We start from the raw sequence: 26171 nt of genomic DNA, 5'->3' as shown, positions 1-26171 counted from the left end.
CGACGGGAGACCAGCGATGAACGAGCGCGGGGCCGCGCATCGTTCATCGCTGGAGTCTCCACACTGAAAGATATGAACGAGTTCTCGCTCATTTATGAACGAGATCGTTCATATCTTTCAGAAAATCGGCCAGTGTGTTGGGCCTATCACTCATTCAATGCACTCCTCCCCCTTGTGTCTTACCCAGTTCACTCATTAACTCTTCACTATCCTTACCATCAACACGGGGATGTCTAAATAACTGTGGGGTTCATGTGCAGCAAGTCCCCCGACACACACACACACACACACACACACACACACACACACACACACACACACACACACACACACACACACACCATGAAATTGGTTTCCACCCATACTTTATACAATGGGCCTGCCTGTGCAGCGACCTGGCTCCCTGTGATCATCCCATGGTGTCACCTTTCCTGTGATAAGTTTGGAAAGATGGTGCATGTGCAAAATCTTTGCTAGCATCTTTCTGAATATATAACTAGAAAGATGGCACTGTAGGAGGGGCATAGTCAGCTGGTGTGCTGCATGGGCAGGCACAATGGTTAGTGCTGGGTGTGCACTGGTGATAGATACTGTATGCCACTGCACCAGTGCTCCTTGCCTTCTGTCTCTCTCAGCAATTTCATGCTGTTTGCTCATACAATGGACAATTTATCACTGAGAGCTGATTTGTCTCTTCCCCCTTGCCCCTCTTTGACTTACCACTGCCTGCTCCTATCTACAGCAACTTGCCTACTCTTACCCAAGTCCTTATACTATTCATGTTATGTGTGTATTTACACTTTGTTTGTTTGTTTGTTTGTTTGTTTGTTTGTTTGTTTGTTTTATGTGTACCCCATGTACTATGTGGTGCTCGCAATCTAAAATAATATTGGTTCAATACACAAAAGTGCTGCCTCCGATAGTCATACTGTAAGTAATAGGAACACTTTTCCGGCCGAATTATACATAAACATTAATAGTTGCAAGAGAAACATGGTAAAATAAAAGTAGAGAACCCTACTGATGTATCTATTTATCATTTGTTTATGCCTCACAGCTATGGGGTCTATTCATGAAGCAGTGAAAATAGTGGAGAAGTGACCCAGTGGAGAAGTTGCCCATGGCAACCAATCAGTGTTGAGGTAACATTTATAAAGTGCCTTCTATAAAATTATACATAGCAGCTGATTGGTTACCATGGGCAACTTCTCCACTGGCTCACTTCTCTACACTTTTCACTGCTTCATGAATTGACCCCATAAATATGTCTCTTGTTGGTTGGAACTTACAAGAGGTTTGCACTGTGGAATGATGAAGGTACAAGGTACAGCCCAAATGTACTGTACATGTATTTCCTGTCACTCATGCAGAGGCTTACAATTCTCCAGTAACTAGCTCTTTCTAACTTTTCCGCTTTAACACTAATCTTCACAACTCCAACGTGCAATCGCAGTTTGCCAAATTAGGAACTTAGTGGAAACTCAAACATTGCTATCACTCATGGGTGGCCACAGTGATATGTTTGCATAAAGGGCAGTCACTCTGCCCAACCTAAATCATGTCCATGCTGAAATCTAACATGAGGGGCGTGTGTCATCCATGCTTTCCACATCCATCTCCCAGACCAACAGCTACTTGGCAAGCCCTATAGAAAAATGGAGAGTTGGAACGAAGACATATCAAACATATGCTCATTACAATTTGCCCACAATGTTTGACTATAATATACATTGTAAGAGATTAGACTTTTAGAATAATACTTCTTAGTCCAGTTTCATATCGTACGCGTTAAACCTAATCTATGTCTCGCAATGCAGCACACATGACAATCACTGTGACTTGAGCATCAGTTGAAAGAAAATTTAACTAAAGGAGAGTCACATGAGCTTAATAATCCATTCAAATCAACAAAAATTAGAGAGAATTTTTCCTGGTACACTTCCAGCGGTAGATTTAATAAAGCTTTTAAATTGAAAAGTGGTGGTGTTGCTCATAGCAGCCAATCAGATTTTAGCTATTATTTCTCTATTGCAACCTAGAAAATTATAGAAGCTGATTGGTTGCTATGGGTAACACCACCATTTGTCTGTATTAGCTTTAATAAATATACCCCTTTTTGTTATTGTGTGATTACTTATTATGTTGCTAGATTCTATGAATTAAAAACATGTTTTGGGTGTGGCTTGACATGTATGTGTTAGGCAATGGGTTTATCTCAAGGATGACTTTTTAATTCTCTTTGGATACAAGAATGGGAGGGGAGCGGAAAAGAGAAGGACCAAGGCCAGGGACGTCTTATGAGGGGAGGGGGACAGTCGATGTGAAATTTATATGTGGACATGTGCATTAAAGAGTTTTGTACTTTGCCAGTGCCTACTGTACATGCACATGTATCCAGGAACATGGTGTTAGCAACTTTTTCCCAGTGATTTTCCTGCTGCACATGTGCTGGTGCCATATTCCTGGAGATGCAGGTGTAAGGTAAGTATATTGAATGGGTGCAGGGTGTGTGGAGTGGGCGCCCCTTGACTCAGGGGTACAAGTGAATGACATACCGTGCACCTGCTATAGCTACACCACTGACCAAGGGCAGAATGTAATAGCCTGCAAACTGGTGGGGACCTTTAAGTCACTGCAGATTACTGCAATGCCTCCAAATAGCTGTGATAACTGATTCATGGGCTGAGTCGCCAAGCTGCTTATGATGTGATATTAGGTATAAACCCAGAATACATTTCTGGTGCCAATTCACCATTTATTTATTTTTAGTACAAATTTATCTTTTTACAGGTGAATATCTCCAAGCACCCCCACCCCCCTTCCCATTTACAACCAGCACTGGTGGTGTCAGTCTAGGTTGGCTGTGGAAAAATTAGGGGGACAGAAAGAGTGGTGTCCCCACAAATTTGCCATTACCAGCACTAGGCTTTACTAGACAAGGCTGGTGACACTATAGAATGGTGTCCTCCTGTCATAGTGCCAATAGTGCCATAAGTCCAAATGTATTAAGCCTTAACAAGACATAAAGTGGAGATGCATAAAGAGTGATAACGCACCAGCCAATCAGCTCGTAACTGCCATGTTACAGGCTGTGTTTGAAAAATGACAGTTAGGAGCTGGTTGGCTGGTCATTTATCACTCTTTATCCATCTCCACTTTATCTCTTGTTAAGGATTAGTACAATTGGGCCATAGTGCCAGTCAGCTCTAGCAGTACTTCCCAAACCCAGTTCTCAGGACACACTTTCAAACTCATCAAACGACCTAATGTTTTGTATTTTTCAAGCATATTATACACTTTTAGCTTGTAGTTTGGATCTTTGAAGTTCCACAAGTACTTATTTTCAACTTTTTTAAATGCATTCAAAACCTCTCTTTTAACACTTTTTTTTTTTTTTTTCAAAGTCATTGGGGAAAATTTACTAAGATGGGATGTTGCCCATAGCAACCACTCAGATTCCAGGTATTATCTTCTAGAAGGTGCTAGATAAATGAGAGGTAGAATCTGATTGGTTTCTTTGGGCAACATCCTATCTTAAATAGAACTCCCATCTTAGTAAATTTACCCCATTGTCTGTTAAGAATTTTAGAATGTCTGGCAAATCAAGAATGCCTTCTTTTAATTTTGCATCTGACAGTCACGGAAACCTATTAGGTGTATACATAAAAAAAAAGACTAATGAGTAGCTAACTTACATTTTCAATTTGTGGGAAAATGGTATGTGACAATTTTTAAGCAATTTTTTAATGGCAGACCTTTGTATTCTTAGTAAATTGACTGATAGAACGCCCAATCAGATTCAGGCCATAAGGGGGTGCTTGTGCACCCATTGTAAATGCATTATTAAATTCCAAGTATACAAGCACAAATTTGCTTTATGAGTGTTTGTGTTTCAGGACCTTAACTAATAAACACAGTTGCCACAGATATAAAGAGCAGATGGTGCCCCTTCAAAATGTTGCTATGGACCCCTTCATTCCTTGTTTTGCCTCTGTCAAGATATATTTCTTAAATCCTTATGCAAGAAACATTTAGTACCCTGTGTTACAATCACCATTTTGTGTAGCCTTCCTGTCTGTAATACCTGTATTACTTACCCATTCCGCAACTACCTTCTCTAATAGATAGCAAAAGGCATCTCTCTCCTTATCTCAATCCCAGGGTTGCAGTCAGGTAGCTACTGAGGTCACTGGTGCATCAAATTCAGCAGGCACCTGTATTTTAAGAGCACTCAGAGCACCTTCTGACATATTGTACTAGGTTTTCTGTGCTTCCTGACCAGTGTTCTCCTGTGTTAATTCCTCATCTTATTTGATCATTCTCCAAGATGTTGCACTACTCTGTCTACTATTAAAGACCTGTCACTACAAGAGGCTCTTCTGGGAGTATTGACCTGCATCATAGCCAGATTAAAGGGGGGGGGGGGGGGGGGGGGGGTGCACAGGGGATACTATACCCTGGGCCCCCCTCTATCAGGAGGTGCCCTGGCCAAAGCACACTGACAGCACTAGCTCTCCCTCTTGTACAGGAGCAGAACCAGGCAGTCGGAAATCAAGCAGGACAGTATGCAGTGCAAGCAGACACAGAAGTATCAGGTTTCATGAGCTACTAACGGAGCTTCCCAACCAGACAAAAGATAGGAGGGGGGAGAGAGCTGTATGTGACCCAGGGATCCCAGATTCTCATTCTCCCTCTCTGGCTCCTATGTAACCTGTTATCTTATGATAGCATTTTGGTCTAGACAGACACATACACAGAATCCTCCTGAATCCTGTCCCAGTGTGTAAGTAGAACAGAGACTGCTGCTATTCTTGCATGTGACAAAATAAATTATAGATTTAATTTTTTATATGTATTTTAAGGTTGTTTAAGTTGCATTTGTTCCAGCGCCATGGGTGTTTCAGCACCTCCCATTACATGTGCTGCCGTGAACAATGTCTATATACAGACTTTTTCAGATTTATGGAGGGGACTCTCAATTATTTTTAAAATATTGCTCTGATGTTTCTATGGATCCCTGGTGAATACCGGGAAAGGGGGGAGGTTGTGGGGGGCAACTTGTGTCTAGTGATTTATCCTGTACTACTCCCCTCATCTGATTTATCACTGACTGTGGTTCAATAATAATTCTTGATCCATTTCTGTTATGCCTAATGGTCAAGTTGTCATTGATTTTCATATCCAGGCATTTGCTTTCAGAAATAATAATACAAAATACAGAGCAGGATTTGCAGTGATGGATGTTTATACCAAACAGTTGCATTAGCTTTTAATAATGAAAATTATTTATTTTGAATAAAATATACATAATGTACGGCTTTAACCCATTTTCCCTGAATATTTATTAACAAAATGTAGTGGGAAATTCTCAGAATACAGATTTTATTTTAGGATTACCATATAAATTAAGTTTCCACAGCAGCGGCGGCTCCAGAGGGTTACTTTTAATGTATATCAATAAAATGTAATTAATTTTTAAATACAGAATGCCCCAGCAAAAAGAGTCTTGTTCTCTGTCCCTAATTACCAAGCTTTAGATGGTGTTAGCCAAGTTTCAGTAGGGGGATCAGTATGATAACTCTTACTTGCACATGCTCGTTTGATGATAGCGAATGCGTAGTAATAATGATGTGTCTGAACCCAGAAGTAAAGTGATAGTAGAAGCCAGGGGCTTAGCCAGAACTTTGTGGGCCCCAGGGGCGGATTGGGAACTAAAAGTGGCCCTGGAAAAATTTCATGAAGTGGCCTCATGTGGGCGGCACCAAATCAATGATAGGCAGAACCAACACCAAAGTAGGCAGGATTCGTACACAGGGCCATAACTAGAGGGGCGTGATATGTGCCGCCGTGAAGGGTCCTGAGGGCAGCAAATAGTGTGTGTGTGTGTGTGTGTGTATATATATATATATATATATAGATGTGCACTGGACAGGATACACACTGGAAGATATTTTCCATAGATATGAGCGATAACGATGATTGTGAACGATCAAATCGTTCAGATCGTTCTAGTGTGTACACAGCAAATAATGAACGATGCACGCGCCGGTGGTCGTTAGAAGCAGATTGTCAGTCGGCCATGCATACAGCTCAATTTCCTCAATCCCAGCAGAGCAGATCATTCGTTGATCAAATCGTTTGTAAAAACGCTCAGTGTGTATCAATCTCGTTTGTTAGGGAGTTCAAGGGAAATTGCTCTTCTTCCACATTATTCATCTTTCACACCTTTCAAGTCTTCTAGTGTGTATGGGCTTTAAGTGACAGAGCAGCGGCACAAATTCATTGCACATTACATCGCACAGTAGTGTCCGTTATTCACATTACACCACACAGTAGTACTCCTTAATCCTTATACACGTTACGCCAGACAGCAGAGCCCTTATATACGTTACGCAAGACAGCAGAGCCCTTATACACGTTACACCAGACAGCAGAGCCCTAGTACACACTACGCCAGACAGCAGAGCCCTATTACATGTTACGCCAGACAGCAGAGCCCTTATATACCTTACGCCAGACAGCAGAGCCCTTATACACCTTACGCCAGATAGCAGAGCCCTTATACACGTTACGTCACACAGCAGAGCCCTTATACACATTTCACTAGACAGCAGAGCCCTAATACACATTACACCACACGAGAGCCCTTATACACATTACACCACATAAAAGAGCCCTTATACATATTATGCCAATCAGAAGTAACCACACTATAACACATAAATGACACTCAGTTTAAATGTATATAGCTCCTTTTGGAAAAAGTAACTGGAGCCGTGCTGTCACTGTATAGAAAAGAAGGTGCTGCAGCTGTCCCTACCTTTACCTATTAGCGGTGCCAGGATCTGAATGGTGTGATCAATGTAATTTCTCCCTTAGGGCTGCAGAGTGCGGAAAGCCCCAAGCAGACAGCGATGTCCGGCTGTGTTGTTCATGGCTCTCCTTAGCTCAGTCTCCTGTTCAGTCTTCTCCCCCAACAGGTACTAGGGGGTATATTCAATTAGGGTCGGATCCATTCTGACATGCATTTGTCGGAATGGATCCGACAACCCCTATTCAATCCCATCTCAATTCGACTTTAAAAAAAGTCTAATTGAGATGAGACCTGTGAGCAGAGGAGAGGGGAGAGACCAGCAGGGAGAGCTGCGGGCAGACGGAGGAGAGCAGCGCTACAACAGCGCTGCAGAAGGATGTCTCACAGCTGCCAGACCTCACAGCAGTGTCCACCCGGCTCCAGCAAGCGTGACCTCACTTGCTGGAGCTGGGTGGATGCTCCTGTGAGCGGCGCGGCTGTGACACATCCTCCTGCAGCGCTGTGCTGTAGCGCTGCTGTCCCCCGTCTGCCCACAGCTCTCCCCCCTCTCCTCCTCTAAGGTCCCTCATCTCAGTCTGACATTTTTTTATGTCGGACTGAGATGGTCAGAAACGGGGCCAAATCCTGTCGAATTTGGACCCGTTTCCCTCAAAAGTACATAAATCGGCCGCTATACCGCCGATTCACGTACTATTAGACAAGTCGAATTCCCCGACTTGTCGAATAAAAATAGCGGGGACTGAATAGGTCGAATCACGATTCAACCTTAAAAAGTCGAAAACTGACGTCTTTTCGACAGACGGCAGCTTTCGACCCTTATTGAATATACTCCTAGGAGTGTGTGGAGCCTACACTGCAGCGTTAACTTGCTTAGTCAACAGTATACAGAGACTTCACCGGTGGCACTTCAAATGTGGTATGGGCCTTCAGCCAATTGGAGGCTAGCTTGCAGAGCAGCAGCCAATCAGGAGTGGCTGCTACTGATTGGTTGCCGGTCCACAAGCCCTGATTAGGTGGCGGATGGTACCACTTTTGAAGTGCCACCGGTGATGTCTCTATCTCTATGGCTGCCCGCCAAGTAAATGAGCAGCACCATGCATATCACTGTCACCCGCCCCGCCCCCCCTGTCACCTCCCATTAATACAACCCTGAAATGGAAGGCATTAGGGTGTGTCTGTGCACACAATGCACACCCCATGCGCACTCCTATGGTCGCGGGTGCAGCTAATGGGTAGGGGGTTGTGAGGGGAGAGAATACAGAAGAGGGTAGCCTATATATACACGGCTGCCATCAGAAATTATGGGGCCAGGGACTGACAAAATAGACAGGTATCCCTGTTGTCAGCCCAGGTAGCAAAACATACCCCACCGTACTGATGTACCATCCCAGTATTCCCTATGGATGTTAGAGAAAACGAGATTTATGGTAAGAACTTACCTTTGTTAAATCTCTTTCCGCGATCCACTGGGCTCCACAAGGATAGACATTGGGGTGTAGAGTAGGATCCTGTTCCGAGGCACCAACAGGTTCAAAGCTTTGACTGTTACCAGAATGCACAGCGCCGCCTCCTCTATAACCCCGCCTTCCTGCACAGGAGCTCAGTTTTTAGTTAACCAGCCCAATGCAGTAGCAGGAAAAGACACGACAACAGTTAGTAGCCACATACACCACACTCTCACGACAGGAGAAGTGTCAGCGGCTAATGCTATACCAACCCAAAGAAGCTAAGTGCGTCAGGGTGGGCGCCTTGTGGAGCCCAGTGTACCTCGCAGAAAGAGTTTTAACAAAGGTAAGTTCTTACCATAAAACTCATTTTCTGCTGCGGGGTACACTGGGCTCCACAAGGAATGGACAATGGGGATGTCCTAAAGCAGTTCCTTATGGGAGGGGACGCACTGTAGCGGGCACAAGAACCCGGCGTCCAAAGGAAGCCTCCTGAGAAGCGGCAGTATCGAAGGCATAGAACCTTATGAACGTGTTCAATGAGGACCACGTAGCCGCCTTGCACAATTGTTCAAGGGTAGCACCACGGCGGGCCGCCCAAGAAGGTCCAACAGACCGAGTAGAATGGGCCGAAATGTGAGCAGGAGCCGACAGACCAGCCCTCATTGTTAGGCGCGGCGGTCTTTGTCCGCGCTCTGACCGAGCAGCGGTCACGGCCGCCGCGCCTCTCGCTCTGTCTGCTTCCGCACGGCGCCTAACAACGCCGGGACGCCATGCGCGCGATAGCCGCCGGGTCCCTGGCAACGCTAGGACGCCGTGCGCCCAGGGCCGCCGGGTCCATGGCAACGGGGACGCCACATGCGTTCCCCGTTGCCATGAGAGTACTCACACCTGTTCTCCCCTGGTCGTGCAGCAAGGCAGCTGCACGACATTCATCAATCAGGCTCTGCACTGCCATTGGAGGGTTCCCTGTTATATGCCTCCTCAGTGCCTCACACAAACGCCGGTGATAGCTTCCTGCATGCTGTTCCTGCCTGGTAACGTTTGTTCCTGATTTGGCTGTATCTGGTCGATCCTGCTCCCTGGGCTCCCGAGTCCTGGAGTTCTGAAGCCGGTCCTGGGAATCCTTCCTAACCAAAACGAACCTGTTGCAGTCATCCGAGGGTTCTCGTTATTTGGGGTTCTCTCCCGGTTTTGTGAGTAGCGGCTTCTGTCGCGAGTTGCGGCCTAGGCCGCCTTTACTTGTATTTCTTTTGTGTTGGAGGTTTTTGCGGAGGTTTCCGCTTTTCACTGTCCTCCCCGGAACTCGGCGGTGCCGTGTAGGGGAACGGACTGTGGTATCATTTGTTGTCCTTTTTCCTTGGCAGCGTGCCGCACATACCTTTAGTTTTAGGGTAGTTAGTAGCCCCTAGCTTCTGTTAGTTTTAGTTAGAGGTCCCCTTGTTATTACCCTGTCTCGGTTCACGCTTTGTCTCTCTCTAAGACCTGGGGGCATCGGAGTTGGGCAGACCTAATCCGCCCTTCAAACGCAACTGCCGTGGGCCCAAGAAACCATAGTCGTTCAGGCGTGAGTCGACCACACGGGTAAGACAACGGAGGTAGGGTGCTAGGGGCTATTCCCGTACCTCTCCTTAGTTCAGCGTCACGTTCTGGTGCTCTGAACTCGCATCACTACATCTCTCCAGTTCTGAGCATCAGGAACGTAACACTCACATAATGTGGTCTTCAGTATGCCGAATGTCGGGATCCCGGCGCACAGTATACCGGCGCCCGAATCCCGACACCCGGCATACCGACAGCTATTCTCCCTCGTGGGGTCCACGACCCCCCTGGAGGGAGAATAAAATAGTGTAGCGCGCCACCGTGCCCACAGCGTGGCGAGCGCAGCGAGCCCACAAGGGTCTCCTTAGCGCTCGCCACGCTGTCAGTATGCCGGCGGATGGGCTCCCGGCGCCGGTATGCTGGTCGCCGGGAGCCCGAGCGCCGGCATACCATACTACACCCCTCACATAAGCATGTGCAATGACCATTCTAATCCATCTGGCCAAAGTCTGCTTGTGAGCAGGCCAGCCCCGTTTGTGAAATCCAAACAGTACAAAGAGAGAATCAGATTTCCTAATGGAAGCAGTTATCTTCACATAGATACGGAGAGCCCGTACCACATCCAAAGACTTCTCTTTGGGAGACAGATCAGGAGAAACAAATGCCGGAACCACAATCTCCTGGTTAAGGTGGAACGAGGAAACCACCTTAGGTAAATATCCGGGACGAGTCCTAAGAACCGCCAGTTCACGGTGAAATATCAGATATGGGGAACTACAGGACAAGGCACCCAAATCCGACACTCTTCTAGCTGAAGCAATAGCCAGCAGAAACACCACCTTAAGGGAAAGCCACTTAAGAACAGCTGAACCAAGAGGTTCAAACGGAGACTCTTGTAACGCCTCCAAAACCACCGACAAGTCCCAAGGAGCCACAGGCGGGACATAGGGAGGTTGGATACGCAACACACCCTGAGTAAAGGTATGCACATCAGGTAAGGTCGCAATTTTCTTCAAAAAAAGTTCTTCTTAGGGCTGCCTGGAGCAGCCCCTCTGTTATGTGCCTGCTTACTGCAGCACCAACTACAAAACTGAGCTCCTGTGCAGGGAGGCGGGGTTATAGAGGAGGCGGCACTGTGCATTCTGGGAACAGTCAAAGCTTTGAGCCTGTTGGTGCCAAGGATCAAGATCCTACTCTACACCCCAATGTCTATCCTTGTGGAGCCCAGTGTACCCCGCAGCAGAAAAAGCAAATCACGCTGTGATATCAAACACTGGGCTCAATTTCAGAACATGGGTGCCCTGGCCTGGGCTAGCAGTTTTACTATCCACGTGGACATCTATGGGGAATAATAACCTGTGGTGAGCAGAGCAAGCCCGCAAGGGTACACCTTTTAATGTTTTGAACAGGCTTAATGATGTTTTGAAGCAGTTTAGTTATGCTAATCTAGGGGGTCCCATGTTCTGTACCTGAACCCAAACACTGTCCTACCACACAGCATATTCAGTGACCGCACACTACTGCAACGTCAACCAGTGACAAGCAGAGCCCAGAGTGAAAATTTCCTTTGTACCCCCTCTACAAAAAATGTAACATATCTCCATGTAAGCATAATGATACGTAGCGCAACACATAACACATATCGAATCTCTAACCTTTTGCCTTTTTTACCCAGATTGTGTACTTTTTCCTGCATTTTTAATCTTAATTCAATAAGTGTGCTAAGTACTTGGGATTAGTATTTTTACTGACCCTCCCTACACTACATAAGGGATCCTTCTATACCATCCACCACTACATTACTGACCCTTCTACACCCTACACTACAATATTGACCCCTCTACACCCTACACTACATTACTGACTCTTCTACACCCTACACTACTATACTGACTCCTCTACACTACATCACTGACCCCTCTATACCTGACATTACTAACTCTTCTACACCCTACACTACATTACTGACTCCTTTACACTACATAACTGACCCCTCTACACCCTACACTACATTACTGACCCATCTACACCCTACACTACATTATTGACTCCTCTACACTACATCACTAACCCCTCTACACCCTACACTACTGACCCTTCTACACCCTACACTACTGACTCCTCTACACTACATCACTAACCCCTCTACACCCTACACTACTGACCCTTCTACACCCTACACTACATTACTGACTCCTCTACACTACATTACTGACCCCTCTACACCCTACACTACATTACTGACACTTCAACACCCTACACTACTGAACCTTCTACACCCTACACTACATTACTGACTCTTCTATACTACATCACTGACCCCTCTACACCCTACACTACATTATTTACTCCTCTACACTACATCACTAACCCCTCTACACCCTACACTATTGACCCTTCTACACCCTACACTACATTACTGACTCCTCTACACTACATCACTGACCCCTCTACACCCTACACTACATTATTGACTCGTCTACACTACATCACTAACCCCTCTACACCCTACACTACTGACCCTTCTACACCCTACACTACATTACTGACTCCTCTTCACTACATCACTGACCCCTCTACACCCTACACTACATTATTGACTCCTCTACACTACATCACTAACCCCTCTACACCCTACACTACTGACCCTTCTACACCCTACACTACATTACTGACTCCTCTACACTACATCACTGACCCCTCTACACCCTACACTACATTATTGACTCCTCTACACTACATCACTAACCCCTCTACACCCTACACTACTGACCCTTCTACACCCTATACTACATTACTGACTCCTCTACACTACATCACTGACCCCTCTACACCCTACACTACATTATTGACTCCTCTACACTACATCACTAACCCCTCTACACACTACACTACTGACCCTTCTACACCCTACACTACATTACTGACTCCTCTACACTACATCACTAACCCCTCTACACCCTACACTACTGACCCTTCTACACCCTACACTACATTACTGACTCCTCTACACTACATCACTGACCCCTCTACACCCTACACTACTGACCCTTCTACACCCTACACTACATTACTGACTCCTCTACACTACATCACTGATCCCTCTACAGCCTACACTACATTATTGACTCCTTTACACTACATAACTGACCCCTCTACACCCTACACTACATTACTGACCCATCTACACCCTACACTACATTATTGACTCCTCTACACTACATCACTAGCCCCTCTACACCCTACACTACTGATCCTTCTACACCCTACAATACTGACTCCTCTACACTACACCACTAACCCCTCTACACCCTACACTACTGACCCTTCTACACCCTACACAACATTACTGACTCCTCTACACTACATCACTGACCCCTCTACACCCTACACTACATTACTGACACTACAACACCCTACACTACTGAACCTTCTACACCCTACACTACATTACTGACTCCTCTACACTACATCACTAACCCCTCTACACCCTACACTACTGACCCTTCTACACCCTACACTACATTACTGACTCCTCTACACTACATCACTGACCCCTCTACACCCTACACTACATTATTGACTCCTCTACACTACATCACTAACCCCTCTACACCCTACACTACTGACCCTTCTACACCCTATACTACATTACTGACTCTTCTACACTACATCACCGACCCCTCTACACCCTACACTACATTATTGACTCCTCTACACTACATCACTTACCCCTCTACACACTACACTACTGACCCTTCTACACCCTACACTACATTACTGACTCCTCTATACTACATCACTAACCCCTCTACACCCTACACTACTGACCCTTCTACACCCTACACTACATTACTGACTCCTCTACACTACATCACTGACCCCTCTACACCCTACACTACTGACCCTTCTACACCCTACACTACATTACTGATTCCTCTACACTACATCACTGACCCCTCTACACCCTACACTACTGACCCTTCTACACCCTACACTACATTACTGACTCCTCTACACTACATCACTGACCCCTCTACACCCTACACTACTGACCCTTCTACACCCTACACTACATTACTGACTCCTCTACACTACATCACTGATCCCTCTACACCCTACACTACATTATTGACTCCTTTACACTACATAACTGACCCCTCTACACCCTACACTACATTACTGACCCATCTACACCCTACACTACATTATTGACTCCTCTACACTACATCACTAACCCCTCTACACCCTACACTACTGATCCTTCTACACCCTACAATACTGACTCCTCTACACTACACCACTAACCCCTCTACACCCTACACTACTGACCCTTCTACACCCTACACAACATTACTGACTCCTCTACACTACATCACTGACCCCTCTACACCCTACACTACATTACTGACACTACAACACCCTACACTACTGAACCTTCTACACCCTACACTACATTACTGACTCTTCTACACTACATCACTGACCCCTCTACACCCTACACTACATTATTGATTCCTCTACACTACATCACTAACCCCTCTACACCCTACACTACTGACCCTTCTACACCCTACACTACATTACTGACTCCTCTACACTACATCACTGACCCCTCTACACCCTACACTACATTATTGACTCCTCTACACTACATCACTAACCCCTCTACACACTACACTACTGACCCTTCTACACCCTATACTACATTACTGACTCCTCTACACTACATCACTGACCCCTCTACACCCTACACTACATTATTGACTCCTCTACACTACATCACTTACCCCTCTACACACTACACTACTGACCCTTCTACACCCTACACTACATTACTGACTCCTCTACACTACATCACTAACCCCTCTACACCCTACACTACTGACCCTTCTACACCCTACACTACATTACTGACTCCTCTACACTACATCACTGACCCCTCTACACCCTACACTACTGACCCTTCTACACCCTACACTACATTACTGATTCCTCTACACTACATCACTGACCCCTCTACACCCTACACTACTGACCCTTCTACACCCTACACTACATTACTGACTCCTCTACACTACATCACTGACCCCTCTACACCCTACACTACATTATTGACTCCTTTACACTACATAACTGACCCCTCTACACCCTACACTACATTACTGACCCATCTACACCCTACACTACATTATTGACTCCTCTACACTACATCACTAACCCCTCTACACCCTACACTACTGATCCTTCTACACCCTACAATACTGACTCCTCTACACTACACCACTAACCCCTCTACACCCTACACTACTGACCCTTCTACACCCTACACTACATTACTGACTCCTCTACACTACATCACTGACCCCTCTACACCCTACACTACATTACTGACACTACAACACCCTACACTACTGAACCTTCTACACCCTACACTACATTACTGACTCTTCTACACTACATCACTGACCCCTCTACACCCTACACTACATTATTGACTCCTCCACACTACATCACTAACCCCTCTACACCCTACACTACTGACCCTTCTACACCCTACACTACATTACTGACTCCTCTACACTACATCACTGACCCCTCTACACCCTACACTACATTATTGACTCCTCTACACTACATCACTAACCCCTCTACACCCTACACTACTGACCCTTCTACACCCTACACTACATTACTGACTCCTCTACACTACATCACTGACCCCTCTACACCCTACACTACATTATTGACTCCTCTACACTACATCACTAACCCCTCTACACCCTACACTACTGACCCTTCTACACCATACACTACATTACTGACTCCTCTACACTACATCACTGACCCCTCTACACCCTACACTACATTATTGACTCCTCTACACTACATCACTAACCCCTCTACACCCTACACTACTGACCCTTCTACACCCTACACTACATTACTGACTCCTCTACACTACATCACTGACCCCTCTACACCCTACACTACATTATTGACTCCTCTACACTACATCACTAACCCCTCTACACCCTACACTACTGACCCTTCTACACCCTACACTACATTACTGACTCCTCTACACCCTACACTACTGACCCTTCTACACCCTACACTACATTATTGATTCCTCTACACTACATCACTGACCCCTCTACACCCTACACTACTGACCCTTCTACACCCTACACTACATCACTGACCCCTCTACACCCTACACTACATTATTGACTCCTCTACACTACATCACTAACCCCTCTACACCCTACACTACTGACCCTTCTACACTCTACACTACATTACTGACTCCTCTACACTACAACACTGACCCCTCTACACTACATCACTGACCCCTCTACACCCTACACTACATCACTAACCCCTCTACACCCTACACTACTGACCCTTCTACACCCTACACTACATTACTGACTCCTCTACACTACATCACTGACCCCTCTACACCCTACACTACATTATTGACTCCTCTACACTACATCACTAACCCCTCTACACCCTACACTACTGACCCTTCTACACCCTACACTACATTACTGACTCCTCTACACTACATCACTGACCCCTCTACACCCTACACTACATTATTGACTCCTCTACACTACATCACTAACCCCTCTACACCCTACACTACTGACCCTTCTACACTCTACACTACATTACTGACTCCTCTACACTACATCACTGACCCCTCTACACCCTACACTACTGACCCTTCTACACCATACACTACATTACTGACTCCTCTACACTACATCACTGACCCCTCTACACCCTACACTACATTATTGACTCCTCTACACTACATCACTAACCCCTCTACACCCTACACTACTGACCCTTCTACACTCTACACTACATTACTGACTCCTCTACACTACATCACTGAACCCTCTACACCCTACACTACATCACTAACCCCTCTACACCCTACACTACTGACCCTTCTACACCCTACACTACATTACTGACTCCTCTACACTACAACACTGACCCCTCTACACCCTACACTACATTATTGACTCCTCTACACTACATCACTAACCCCTCTACACCCTACACTACTGACCCTTCTACACCATACACTACATTACTGACTCCTCTACACTACATCACTGACCCCTCTACACCCTACACTACATTATTGACTCCTCTACACTACATCACTAACCCCTCTACACCCTACACTACTGACCCTTCTACACCCTACACTACATTACTGACTCCTCTACACCCTACACTACTGACCCTTCTACACCCTACACTACATTACTGACTCCTCTACACTACATCACTGACCCCTCTACACCCTACACTACATTATTGACTCCTCTACACTACATCACTAACCCCTCTACACCCTACACTACTGACCCTTCTACACCATACACTACATTACTGACTCCTCTACACTACATCACTGACCCCTCTACACCCTACACTACTGACCCTTCTACACCCTACACTACATTACTGACTCCTCTACACCCTACACTACTGACCCTTCTACACCATACACTACATTACTGACTCCTCTACACTACATCACTGACCCCTCTACACCCTACACTACATTACTGACTCCTCTACACTACATCACTGACCCCTCTACACCCTACACTACATTATTGACTCCTCTACACTACATCACTAACCCCTCTACACCCTACACTACTGACCCTTCTACACCATACACTACATTACTGACTCCTCTACACTACATCACTGACCCCTCTACACCCTACACTACATTATTGACTCCTCTACACTACATCACTAACCCCTCTACACCCTACACTACTGACCCTTTGACACCCTACACTACATTACTGACTCCTGTACACTACATCACTGACCCCTCTACACCCTACACTACATTATTGACTCCTCTACACTACATCACTAACCCCTCTACACCCTACACTACTGACCCTTCTACACCCTACACTACATTACTGACTCCTCTACACCCTACACTACTGACCCTTCTACACCCTACACTACATTACTGATTCCTCTACACTACATCACTGACCCCTCTACACCCTACACTACATTATTGACTCCTCTACACTACATCACTAACCCCTCTACACCCTACACTACTGACCCTTCTACACCCTACACTACATTACTGACTCCTCTACACTACATCACTGACCCCTCTACACCCTACACTACATTATTGACTCCTCTACACTACAATACTAACCCCTCTACACCCTACACTACTGACCCTTCTACACCCTACACTACATTACTGACTCCTCTACACTACATCACTGACCCCTCTACACCCTACACTACATTATTGACTCCTCTACACTACATCACTAACCCCTCTACACCCTACACTACTGACCCTTCTACACCATACACTACATTACTGACTCCTCTACACTACATCACTGACCCCTCTACACCCTACACTACATTATTGACTCCTCTACACTACATCACTAACCCCTCTACACCCTACACTACTGACCCTTCTACACCCTACACTACATTACTGACTCCTTTACACCCTACACTACTGACCCTTCTACACCATACACTACATTACTGACTCCTCTACACTACATCACTGACCCCTCTACACCCTACACTACATTACTGACTCCTCTACACTACATCACTGACCCCTCTACACCCTACACTACATTATTTACTCCTCTACACTACATCACTAACCCCTCTACACCCTACACTACTGACCCTTCTACACCATACACTACATTACTGACTCCTCTACACTACATCACTGACCCCTCTACACCCTACACTACATTATTGACTCCTCTACACTACATCACTAACCCCTCTACACCCTACACTACTGACCCTTCTACACCCTACACTACATTACTGACTCCTCTACACTACATCACTGACCCCTCTACACCCTACACTACATTATTGACTCCTCTACACTACATCACTAACCCCTCTACACCCTACACTACTGACCCTTCTACACCCTACACTACATTACTGACTCCTCTACACCCTACACTACTGACCCTTCTACACCCTACACTACATTACTGATTCCTCTACACTACATCACTGACCCCTCTACACCCTACACTACATTATTGACTCCTCTACACTACATCACTAACCCCTCTACACCCTACACTACTGACCCTTCTACACCCTACACTACATTACTGACTCCTCTACACCCTACACTACTGACCCTTCTACACCCTACACTACATTACTGACTCCTCTACACTACATCACTGACCCCTCTACACCCTACACTACATTATTGACTTCTCTACACTACATCACTAACCCCTCTACACCCTACACTACTGACCCTTCTACACCCTACACTACATTACTGACTCCTCTACACTACATCACTGACCCCTCTACACCCTACACTACTACCCTTCTACACTACATTACTGACTCCTCTACACTACATCACTAACCCCTCTACACCCTACACTACTGACCCTTCTACACCCTACACTACATTATTGACTCCTCTACACTACATCACTAACCCCTCTACACCCTACACTACTGACCCTTCTACACTTTACACTACACTACTGACTCTTCTACACTACATCACTGACCCCTCTACACCCTACACTACTAACCCTTCTACACCCTACACTAGATTACTGACTCCTCTACACTACATCACTGACCCATCTACACCCTACACTACATTACTGACTCCTCTACACTACATCACTGACCCCTCTACACCCTACACTACATTACTGAACCTTAAATTAAGTGCTTTGGAGCACACTATTGCCATAGTGTGCTCCAAAGCAGGTATAGTAAAGTACCACCTTTGTTGGGGATCACTGCATCCATCATGTAACCCCACCACCAACACCTATCCCCATTATATCCCAGACCACACGCAACCATTCAGGCATGGTGGAATTTGTTGCTGTAAAGCAGAGGCACAACAAGCTCCAGCATTCCTGGACTTGTGTGATTCCACTATGTTAATATCACAATGCTTACATTGGACAAAGGCTCACAGCAACAGTACATCACAAAATGTCACCTGCAATAGGGGTGTCACTATATGCACCCAATACTACAGAAATAAAAAAAATGCCCCCGTTGTGTCTGTACCCCCATACATGGCAGCGGGGACTCACCCTGCTGCTGCTGTACAGATGATGGAACTTGTAAGTAAGCATCGCTGCCTGTTGCATGTAGCAGCAGTGAGTTCCTCCTATACAGCGTTCTTTCAGTGCTGCTCCAATTCAGTGTGGAAGCAGCCAGGAGGAATGAGGATCTCCCGCCGAACTGCTTTCAACTTACACTGAAGTCAGAACGCGGCGGCGGTTGGTGGAAACACGCTAGATGCCGAGGTGCGGGGCTCCTCTCCCTCCCTTTATGCTGCTCCTCCCAGAGTACCGGGTCGGTGCCTGAGAGAGGTCAGGCATGAGGTTCTCACTTGGGAGACTGGGCAGCACTAAAGCCGTGGAGTGGACTCTGCTGTTACTGATCGGAGCGGGCAGCTGGAGTTGCAAACAGGAAAAGGAGTAAACTACCTTGAAAATGACAAGCACAACCGCAACACTGCAGGTAGAAAACAGATCCCCCGTACCAGCACCGACCATGAGCCAATCGCAGCTCACGGACCGACAGCTAATCAAGGCGGCCACTCGGATTGGCTGTGGGTCTGTGAGATGCAACTGACTTACGGTCGGCTCCAACTTTAAAATGATGGCGCTGACTGATGCTCCACAATCTGCTGCGGAGCCCCATCTCTGTTCGGGCCCAGGGCAGAAATCCCTGCAGTCCCTCTTTGATAGCAGCCGTGTGTGTGTGTGGGAGGTGGGGGGAAGGGGTCACAGTTGCTGCGGAGGGGGGAGGGGGATTTAGGGCTCTGAGGGGAGAGATCCAGGAGAGGGTAGCCTGGGGGGGGGGGTCGTGCGTGCTGCGAATGGGGGGAGGGGAGGATTTGGGGCTCTGAGGGTAGAGATACAGGAGAGGATAGCCTGTGGGGGGAGGGGGGGTTAGTGGGTGCCCCAAATGGGGGGAGGGGTGGTTTGGGGCTCTGAAGGGAGAGATACAGTAAAGGGTAGCCTGTGGGGGGAGGGGGGGGGTTGTGGGTGCCGCAAATGGGGGGAGGGGTGGTCTGGGGCTCTGAAGGGAGAAATACCGGAAAGGGGAGCCTGTACGGGGGAGGGGTGGGGTGCTGCGAATGGGAGGCTCTGGGGGAAGAGATACAGGAGAGGGTAGCCTGTTGGGGGGAGGGGGGTTCGTGGGTGCCGCGAATGAGGGGAGGGGTGGTTTGGGTCTCTGAAGGGAGAGATACAGGAGAGGGTAGCCTGTGGGGGATGGGGGGATGGGGGGTTGTGGGTGCCACGAATGGGGGGAGGGGTGGGCTTGGAACTCTGAAGGGAGAGATACAGGAGAGGGTAGCCTGTTGGGGGGAGGGGGGTTCGTGGGTGCCGCGAATGAGGGGAGGGGTGGTTTGGGTCTCTGAAGGGAGAGATACAGGAGAGGGTAGTCTGTGGGGGGAGTCGTGGGTGCCGCAAATGGGGGAGGGGTGGTTTGGGTCTCTGAAGGGAGATACAGGAGAGGGTAACCTGTGGGGGGAGGGGGTTGCGCATGCCGCGAATGGGGGGAGGGTGGGTATGGGGCTCTTAAAGAAGAGATACTGGAGAGGGTAGGCTGTGGGGGAGGGGAGGGGGTCGTGGGTGCCGCAAATGGGGGGAGGGGTGATTTTGGGCTTTGAAGGGAGAGCTACAGGAGAGGGTCACCTTTGGGGGGAGGGGTGGGGGTCGCGGGCACCGCGAATGGGAGGGAGGGGTGGTTTGCGGCTCCGAGGGGAGAGATACTGTTGAGGGTAGCCTGTGGATGGAGGGTAGGTCGCGGGTGCCGTGAATGGGGAGGGCGTTTGGACTTTGAAGCAGTGTGAAGGGAACCTGTGGGATGGGGTGTCACAGAGCTTTTGGTGCAGTGGGAGGGAGGGAAGAGAGCAGAGCAGGAAAGAAAAATTGAGGGTGGAGAGGGGAGGAGACAAGCAGGCCTGGACTAGAGTGACAGGAAGGAGAGAGCGGCCACTCACTGCAGTGCATGGCCATGTGTCAGTCTCTGCTGCGCTGTTCTGTCTGGGCGGGTGCCGACCGGGGACTGGAGGAGCTCTGTCTTCGGCTGCAGAAGCACTGAGCTCCTCCAAGCTGCTGTCTGTCTCTGATATGTCCTGACATGCTGCCTATGCCTGTCGGGGATTATAGCAAATGTCACTCACGTGCCACTGGGGGCGGGATCACATGCTGCATTCGGCCCCGCAATCCAACTGGCCTCCCAGGAAACTCCCCATGACTTTAATGGCCAATCCGGCCCTGGTAGGCCCCATAGCAACATTTTGAAGGGCCCCCGTCCTAATTTGACTGAGAGAGACACCTCTCCACAGAAGTTGTTAATGTTATGCCCCATAATAGTGGTCTAATTTATTTTATGAACCATAGCCATGCCCAAGATCATGTTATGTCACACTGTAGGGCTGCTAGTACACATTATTCCACCAGTGGCAAATTAGGCACTTGTTTGGGGGGGTTCACTACGGCTGGCCGGCGGTCGGGCTCCCGGCGACCAGCATACCGGCGCCGGGAGGCCGACCGCCGGCTTACCGACAGTGTGGCGAGCGCAAATGAGCCCCTTGCGGGCTCGCTGCGCTCGCCACGCTACGGGCACGGTAGCGCACTACGCGCGCCACACTATTTTATTCTCCCTCTATGGGGGTCGTGGACCCCCACGAGGGAAAATAAGTGTCGGTATGCCGTCTGTCGGGCTCCCGGCGCCGGTATACTGAGCGCCGGGAGCCTGACCGCCGGCATACAGAAGACCACCCGTTTGGGGATGGCACTTGGATGCTTATGTTTGTACTGTCAGCCCAAAATGTACCAGTAACTAAAAAATATTTCCACTATTCTGTACCATATGCCATCTTGAATAGAGTGTAAATGGGTAGGACATGCACATACTGCCCCTGCAAGCTGTCCTACTTAGCAAATATCTATACATAATTAAAATTAAATTGGCTATCATCAAATGAGGGTTTATAACCATTCAATAAAAATAATAAAATTAGGCAGGCAGGGGACGCCAGTTATTGTTGTGCCTAGGGGCACCATCAACCCCAGAATCCATCCTTGTAGGCCACACAGTACCCACAATTCATAAAATATTATTCCAGATTATAGTGTCTCCAGTTCATTTTATACCACATTACAATATGCAGGTATATATATTGTAGCCCCAAAGCACAAATTTATTAGGATCCCTATTTGCCACCCAATGGTGAAAAATGGATATAACACATGTAACTGTGGCAGGGAAGGTGGCCCCTCTCAGCTCTTGGCCCCATAGCAGCTGCACTCTCTATGGTATCTACACCCTTGTATATAACACATGTAACTGTGACAGGGAAGGTGGGCCCCTCTCAGCTCTTGGTCCCATAGCAGCTGCACTCTCTATGGTAGCTACGCCTGTGTATATAACACATGTAACTGTGACAGGGAAGGAGGGCCCCTCTCAGCTCTGGGCCCCATAGCAGCTGCACTCCCTGCACCTATGGTAGCTATGTTCGTGTATATAACACATGTAACTGTGACAGGCAGGGCCGGATTAAGGTGTGAGGGGGCCCCTGGGCAACAAACATGTGGGGGCCGCTATCAATACAATCAAAGTGTTTTACTGTGTTAGATAGATAGAAAAGGCGGATACACACTAGGTGATGGGGAATTTCCGTCGACGGATGACTATTTCGTTGAACGATATAGCGTTCAGCGACATAGTGCGTACACACTGAATGTTATTGTTCAACGATAACGTTCAGTGACGTCACCGCCGGCATTCCTGAACATGCAGCTCAGCCCGACATTGACGGGTTGAGCTGCATGTCAGCTCAATATTGGTGATCGATGAACAGCATGCGGGAGTGCGCACCGCTCATGGGTCACCAATATTGCCCCCATACACACTAGATGATATAAACCTAAAAATAAATGATAACGACATTTATGTATTATCGTTTATTTTTTAGGCTAAAATCGGATAGTGTGTACCCCCCTCTGTCACCTCTCCTACATAGGCAGGGTCTCTCTCACACACACATGCAAGGTCACATAAACACATACTGTACATACAGGCAGGATCTCACACATACACACCTACACACAAGGTCACATAGATACATACATATATACATATAGGCAGGGTCACGCACATGCACACACACACGTGTGTGTGTGTGTGTGTGTGTGTGTGTGTGTGTGTGTGTGTGTGTGTGTGTGTGTATATGTATATATAATATGTATATATATCCTTCCAAATCAGTCAGCACTCAGTTTCTATACATCCAGCTTCCCCTGGTGCCTGAATCCTCAATCATATACATGTCCAAAGGCGGAAATGAACGGCACTCACAGGGTAAATAGTTACAAAAAGACTGGTATATTATGACGTTTCGGAGTGTCAGTCCCTTCTTCCAGATAACACCAAAATAAAACAAACATGTGCAACTTACCGCCTCATATACCTCCGCTGCTGGTCCACGCCACTCTCACCTCCCAGACGCGCCCGGTGCTGCTGGTCCGCCTCTGGTGAATCACTTCTGGGTACGGGCTTCCGGGCGGTGTCATAACGACGACACTGCCTGCTCTCCAAGACCCGGAGTTCACCATGGCAACCCGGCCACAGGCCGCCCTACAGGGATAGGGGAGAATAGAATGATTTAGCAGCACACCTACATTACCCCACATATAAACAATGTGAAGAACATGCAAAAAAACATATACAGAGAAAATATATATACATTGCAGACAAACACAAAAAAATCAATACACTGTGTTAGCATATTATACTATACAATTGTTCAAAAGCATAGCTTGTTTGTTAACATTACATGATGCTATTCCAATTGATTTTTTCATTAAGCCCATCAGGCACCATAGTATTAAGCCTGAAGATCCAACGCGACTCAGCCAGAAGCAATGCCTTACCCCGATCTCCTCCCCGTAGGGATTCTGGTATATGATCTATAATAAAGTACCTCAGTTCAGATTACCGATGACCTTTAATTTTGAAGTGGCGTGCTAATGGCTGGTCAATGGATCTCACAGGTATAGATAAATCGATACTGGATCGGTGGAGGGCCATGCGATCCCTAAATTTACGTGTGGTTTGACCCACATAGTACAGATTGCAAGGACAATAAATGACATATACTACATGGGTGGTTTTACATGTAAGTACATGACGAATGTCAAACATTTTCCTAGAGCTGGGATGTTTAAAACTTTTACAGGGCGTTATATATTGACATGTGACACAGTTGTAACAACTATAACAGCCATGCAGCTTGGTATATACATTAGGGGGTCTTGAGACTCCCCGACCAGAGATATCAGTTATCATCAGTCTGTCATGTAGATTACAACCTCGTTTAAATGCAGCCATTGGTCTATTCTCCTTGAAACATACCAACTCCTTGTCTGATTTTATTATAGGTCAAAGTGCCTTAGTGGTCTGATTGATAATAGGGCTAGCCACCGTGTACGTACTCACCCATGGAATAATGTGCTTGTCATTACACCTAGATGATTCCAACAATTGGGGTCTAGGAGTCTTAAGTACCTTTTCTTTCTGTAATAGTAGTGTATTCCGATCATACCCCATCGCAATAAATTTATTAATCAAAACATCTAGACGTTCAGGTATCTTAGATTCATCACTTATGATTCTAGCCACCCTCATCATCTGTGATAGCGGGAGACCCCGCTTCAGAGAGGAGGGATGGTGGCTACCTGCCAATAGGAACGTATTGCGGTCTACATCTTTAAAAAAGATGTCCGTTTCAATCCGTCCACCATTGATGATGACTTTTACATCTAGAAACTGCATAACTTCACTACTATATGAGTAAGTGTATTTGATCGGCGTATTGATCTCATTAACCTCCACCATCAAGTAATCAAACTGGTCAGCACCCCCGGTCCATAGAATAAAAATATCATCTATGTGCCGTGTGTACGCCAAAATGTTTTGACTAACCTCAGGTCTATCTAGGAACATACGGTCCTCTGTACCGAACATAAATATATTTGCATATGCCGGGGCCACTGCTGACCCCATGGCACAGCCACGCAGTTGCAAGAAGTATTGGCTATCATACAGGAAATAGTTCCTAAGTAATGTTAGTTCAAGATATTTCATAAACAGACTATGATTAAACACAGATGTATCTAAAAACTGGTGTAGAAAGTGTTTAATTGACGCCAATCCCTCATCATGAGGTATTGACGTATAAAGGTTACAGACGTCTAAGCAGCACATTAAGGTGCCTT

The 26171-nt window shown here is 46.9% G+C and overlaps 1 protein-coding gene and 1 long non-coding RNA gene across 3 annotated transcripts in view; one reads left to right on the top strand and one right to left on the bottom strand.

Moving 5' to 3' along the window:
- KLF2 (KLF transcription factor 2) overlaps positions 1–26171 on the top strand; it is a 100101-nt gene that overhangs the window by 11989 nt on the left and 61941 nt on the right. The gene's annotated exons all lie outside the window — the stretch shown is intronic.
- Positions 1–26171, bottom strand: part of LOC134929035 (uncharacterized) — a 36082-nt gene that overhangs the window by 9080 nt on the left and 831 nt on the right. Inside the window, exon 2 of the long non-coding RNA XR_010178247.1 lies at positions 24353–24531. This is a non-coding gene — a long non-coding RNA (uncharacterized LOC134929035). The remainder of the gene's footprint in view (positions 1–24352; positions 24532–26171) is intronic.

This window comes from Pseudophryne corroboree, chromosome 1, assembly GCF_028390025.1.
Source record: "Pseudophryne corroboree isolate aPseCor3 chromosome 1, aPseCor3.hap2, whole genome shotgun sequence".
Taxonomy (NCBI): Eukaryota; Metazoa; Chordata; class Amphibia; order Anura; family Myobatrachidae; genus Pseudophryne; species Pseudophryne corroboree.
This window is presented reverse-complemented; position numbering and strand designations above follow the sequence as displayed.